The following is a 6,305-nucleotide window of genomic DNA, read 5'->3' on the forward strand; positions in this document are numbered from 1 at the left end:
TGCCAAGGCCTGAGTTCCCCCCAAACTCAAGGAGGGAGGAAAAAGGTTTAGATAAAGATGGGGACCCCCTTTTCCCACTTTCATTCTCCCATTCTTCCCTGCCCATTATTCCTTGTGTATTATCTGCTTGAGTTAACATTAAAGTTATCTGTTCCCCAAGCTGAGTGTGAGTGAATGGATCAAGGGGAGACCTTGTGTTCTCGAGTAGTGGAGGGGGGACAAGAGGGACAAGAGCACATTAGGGAGAGCAGCTTTGGCTAGGGAGGGAAGGCAGAAGGGGGAAAATGTTAAAACCCCCTCTCCTCTCTCTGAGCCAACCCATTACATCTGCTGTCTTCCCCTGAACCACGCTTTGTGGAGTAGGGAGTTCTCCTCTTCCCCCCCTCCATACCAAAAGCCTAAAACAGTTGGCACCCCAGATTTATAAGGACCCCATTTGTTTAAAAAATAATAACCTTTAGAGACTGTCACCAACTGCCATCAACTGTCAGTTGTCAATTACAACTCCTGAGGTGAGCAGCCTTTGTCATTGACTCTGCCTAGAAGTTTCTACACAGGATCAAAAACATCTTGATTCTTTGGGGGGGAGGGGAGAGAACTAGTCATTTACCAATTGCCACTCTGGTCAGTTACACAACTGAGAGAGAGTGTCTATTGTATAAGGGAAACTGTACTATCTAGCTAGAAGCAAAGCTTGTGGGGACAACAACCATTTTCTAACTGTTAACTCCTGGTAGTTAGAGCCTAGAAAAGATCTAAGGGGAACATGTTACAACTAATACTATGGTTGACTGTGCTAGGAATAATTGCCATTTATTGGGGCTACTGTATCATTTATAATATAGTGTCTGGGATGATAGACAATGTTCTGGGGACACTGACCAATATGACTATGGGATGGACTCAGTTGCCAATGAATTATCTAGATGGAAATTACCTCCGGCAAATCATACTCCAAGTCTATGTTGTGTTCTTGGTAGTGACTAACATCTTAAAGAATATCAAAGCTGCTGCTAACCTGATCTTCCCAAAGAAAACTGTGCATACTCTAGTCATTGATAATATATTAGTGACATTGTTTGGTCAGATCCCTCTTATAACTGAGATGTACCAGGATTACATGCAGAGAAAACAAAGCATGGGTAAGGGAACCGATGAGGAGACTGGGGACATGACAAGGCAGACTAATAAGGGTGATGTAGTTACTAATACTAATACTGGAAACCATTAGGTGCAATAGGGGGAAATGACTTTGCCAATAACAACAAAGCACCAATTAATGCATCTGCTAACAATCTTGCAAATGCATCAAAGGCTCAAAAGATTATGCCTTTGCATGATGTAGCTAAGGTCACTGATAACTCTGGCATTTTACATGCCAAGGTTCATAAGTCATTCACCACCCATGACTTGTAAAGATTAAAATTTAGGGGAGACGGGGAGACTGAGGCAGGTAGAAATTAGTTTCTCTCTGCAAGGAGTATTATATTTTTTTAGAGGTTTATTAAAGGTTAAAGATTAAAGAAAATACAGGATAAGAAAAAACACATGCCTAGGCCAAAGGCCTAGACAAAATAACCTCACATCACAGAAGAGACGCCTCTGCTCCAAAACGGAAGTCCAAAAGAGAGCTAAAAGCTTTTGCAATCAGGTTAAATACCTTCTCAATCTCGGCCCAGGTGAGATTACAAAGCATTCTGGGGAAGTGGAGCAAGGAATTGTGGGGATTGAAGTCCAGCGTTCAAGTCCAATTTTACAGACTTAGAATCTTTACATAACCATATGCCTAAATTTTTATTAGAGCCTCATCTCGCAATTAATGAACTGAAAAGAGCATTTTGCTTCTATGAACCAGATTTTGAGGATGTAGAAATTCTTTTATCTGAACTTTTTACATGCCAGGAACATAAAAATTTTATTGAGCAAACTAGAAAGGATTCTTCACTCATGAGCTGGCCAGAAGTTTTTGAGGATCTGGATTTTTCTAATCCAAGACCAATGGCTTATCTAAGAAAATGCCATGATGATCTATTGCAGGGAATGAAGCAGTTGTCAGAAAGACGCAATGCATGGGGAAAATTTGACAGATGATTCCAAGAAAAAAATGAACACCTAAGCACATTTATTGATCACCTTATTGAAAAAACTGAGGGACTGTTAGGTTTTAGCCATGATTCAAGAGAAGCAGAAGTACACATGAGGAGACAATTTCTCAAGGGCGGTGATAAGTAATTTAGGGATTTCTTCAGGAAAAATTGCCCTAAGTTTGACACCATCTCACTTAATGAACTTAGAGATACTGAAACCTATCTTCATGATAATGAAGTAGATCAAGAAAGAGAAAAGAATGATCTAAAGAAAAAGCTCCAAGAGACCTCTGAAATGTTAAGGCAGAAAGAATTAAAGGAGGTTAAGAACCTGGCTACAATTAATACATTTAACAGGCAAACCCCACAGTATAGACAGACACCCCAAAGTCAACAGAGGGTACAGAGAGATACCAGGACTTGCTCTATGATAAAGTTCATATAGATTTAGATGAATGGGACATGAATTGGCATCATGAACACCTGAATTCAGACCACACAAGCTTTTCTGATTGTGATACTGATTCGGCAATTGAAAACATAGGTAACTCATTATCAGTACAGGAAATACTGTGTATTACAGGAGTCCGTAGTTTTGAAGAATTTTGTAAGAAATATGACTTAGGGGACAGTGACACCAAATTGGAAGTAATTTGATAGAGAACTTGGTACTAGGAGTGGTTTGAGTTCAATAGGGTAGCAAACAACATGAAACCTTATAAGAACCCAGACTGGTACTAGGCATAAGATCTGACACATGATCCACAAAGAAACCTTATTCGAATCAGGAAAATCCCTAAACCCATAGTGACAATCCCTGGCTGAAAAAAAAAGAAAACTGAGACAAGTCCATGAACCCCAGTAAATGTAGATGAGAAACATCCAAGATGCTATTGGAGCATCTTACCCAAACAAGAGTTATTATATGAAATCAAAATAGAATAATGTCCAAGACAGATAGTATAAATTTGGGTTAGTTAGATCAGGGAGGATTAGTGTAGCCTGTGAAACACAGGAGAAGTGGTTCCTTGTGGAACCTGGGAGTTTATTTGAGTGTATTTATAATCCCTTAGAATTATTAAACCTATAAACAAATTTCAATCTCAAGTTTAGACTAAAATATCATTAACCTCTACAATCAGCCACATAGGAATATAATAATTGCCTTACTATCACACATTATGAAAGTTATCTACTTTCATTACATTAAAAAAAATCTCACTTGCACTCATGAGGATGGCACAAACATCCTTTATAAAGTTTCACTCACACGCATCAAAATATTCACTCTTACATGCACAAACATGTTAATCTTACACACATGCATGATCCTATAGTTCCAGATACTTGAGATCATCTTTCAAGGTGAGACAATAGGCAAGTATGTTTCCTATAAAGGAGAAGGCACCTTGGACCTGTGACAAACTTCAAGCAATACCAAAGGATGGAAGATACACAGACAACTGGAAAGAACTTTGAATCAAAGACATTATGGGGAATGAACTTCGGGAAAATGTGTCATGTAAGATTAGTTGCTGATCATATTAACTTCACATATAGGGAAGTACATCCACATATACATTTGAATAAATATGCATCCACCATGACATATTTAGAACATGATCAAATTTCACATTGACATTAGGGATTGTGCCATAAATAAGGAGAGTCCATAACTTGTATATCTGTAAATAAATCTCTACTACCTGAAGATATATATGTATATATGTATTTAAATAACATATGACATATGTAAATGTGTAAAAATAGTAGACTTGTGTATATATATATATATATATATATCATAATAATGATCTAATCCAGTAATATGACTAGATAGGAGAGTTAAAATACTAATCGTTAATAGACAGGGACAGAATAGTTTAGGGTGGAAAAGGGAATATTGTAACTAGAGAGGTAACATAGGGACAGGATAAATCAGATTTCATTAGATACAAGTTAATATGTATATATATATATATCTGTATATACATATATATACCTATAAATGTTATGATTTGTTACATTGGAATTAGCATAATGTATAGGAGAGTTCAATTTTACTTAAGATTTAAATTTTTTATTGATTGCAATAGGGATGACTTTTGTATAAATTAAGAAATTGTTATGTTGTAAAACTTTTGTTGGCACATAATCCTAACCCTCTTCCCACAACTCAGTCTTATCATAAGATAGGAACTTAGATTAGCAAACAGACAGATTAGGATAAGACTTATTATTTTGGGAGGGGGGAGGTTAGATGGGAACAATAAGTAGCATAGATAGATTAGAATAGGCATGGAAGATAATTAACTGGCATGGACCAGGGTGGCACCACAGGAACAACAGGAAATGGAGGATTTATGGAAAAATGAGGGGATGTTCTTCAACTGGGGAATGGCTGAATAAATTGTGGTATTGTGATAGAGACGGGCACTAAAGAAAAAGTGAATATCTGAAAAGTGAGTATGTGTAAAGAAAAAGAAGAGTATGTGAAATTGATCACCTCTATGGGGGAGGGGCCCCAGGAGTGAATTTCCTGAGGAGAGAAGACTCTGGCTGGGTGAGCAGTGAGGGTCTCTCCCACAGTGAAGAGAGAAAGTGGATAAAGACTTTCTCCTGAGGGTTACCCACTTTTCCTGCTGATGACTGGAAATCTTTCCCCCCAACACTTCTGAATTGAAGGGACTTTCTGAAGAGAAATCTGAGCAGACTTTACCTCAGCTCCTCTTGCCCAGGGGTGAGTCAACCTGACTTTCGGGGGCTCAGGCTGCCAAGGCCTGAGTTCCCCCCAAACTCAAAGAGGGAGGGAAAAGGGTTTAGATAGAGACAGGGTCCCCCTTTTCCCAGTTTCCTTTTCCCATTCTTCCCTGCCCATTATTCCTTTTTTATTACCTGATTGAGTTAATATTAAAAGTTGTCTGTTCCCCAAGCTGAGTGTGAGTGAATGGATCAAGGGGAGACCTTGTGTTCTCGAGTAGTGGAGGGGGGACAAGAGGGACAAGAGTGAATTGGGAAGAGCAGCTTTAGCTAAGGAGCGAAGGCAGAAGGGGGGAAATCTTCAAACCCCCTCTCCTCTCTCTGAGCTAACCCGTTACATCTGCTGTCTGTAAAAAATAGACTCAAATACAGGACTACAATCCCCACGAGCCTTTGCTCCACTTCCCCAGAATGCCTTGTAATCTCACCTGGGCCGAGATTGAGAAGGTATTTAAGCTGATTCAAAGGCTTTTGGCGGTCGCTCTTGGCTCTTTTTGGACTTCCGTTTTGGAGCAGGCGGTCTCTTGCGTGATGTGAGGTTATTTTGTCTAGGCCTCTGGCCTAGGCACATGTTTCTTACTTGTAAATTCTTTAATCTTTAACCTTTAATAAACCTCTAAAAAATATAATACTTCTTGCAGAGAGAAACTAATTTCTACCTGCCTCAGTCTATTCCTAAATTTTAATCTTTACATGTCTCCCCTATACCCTAGGGAGTTCTCCTCTCCTTCCCCCTCTCCATACCTCAGGGTACAAGACTCCCCTATAGACTACATCCCTTCTTTTTAAAAAAATTTTTAAGACATAGCTCCAATACGAAAAGATCTCTGCTTACAACAATAACACTAAAACATAATAATGTTACAGAACTAAGAAGACACATCTCTGCAAGACACATTACATTGTGTATAATTTTATCTATACCAACAAGTAAATAATAACCATAGAGTAAAGAAAAATTCTATCTCCAAGAAAAATTCAAAAGTCAAAATAATCTCCTAATATAAACATATCAAAGAAGTCAAATCTACATGCAATAAACCCCTTGAAAAAATTAAACATCAAATGATATCAGACAATATAACACTTCAAAATCATAAGATACATTTTAAAAATCTACTTAGTACAACATACTACACCCACACATGAAGATTATCACATGAGAAAGCATATATCCACACATGAAGAAACAAACCAATAAAGACTGACAGGCAAGCATGAAGAATTCAAAGTTATTTCCATGTACAAACAAACAAGGAAAAATCAATCTTACACACAGGCATACAAAGAGCTTACACACATGCATGTTCCTATGTTAAAGAACATGGGACTTCAATCAAGGTGAGATGACAGACAACACATGTAAGCTGAATAGATGAAGTACCCAAGAAATGTATGTTTTCTACAGTCAACACCAAGGATATGGAAAGACTTTGAAATCTAGAACTGATGGTGATG

The sequence above is a fragment of the Monodelphis domestica genome, chromosome 1 (assembly GCF_027887165.1).
Source record: "Monodelphis domestica isolate mMonDom1 chromosome 1, mMonDom1.pri, whole genome shotgun sequence".
NCBI classification, from domain to species: Eukaryota; Metazoa; Chordata; class Mammalia; order Didelphimorphia; family Didelphidae; genus Monodelphis; species Monodelphis domestica.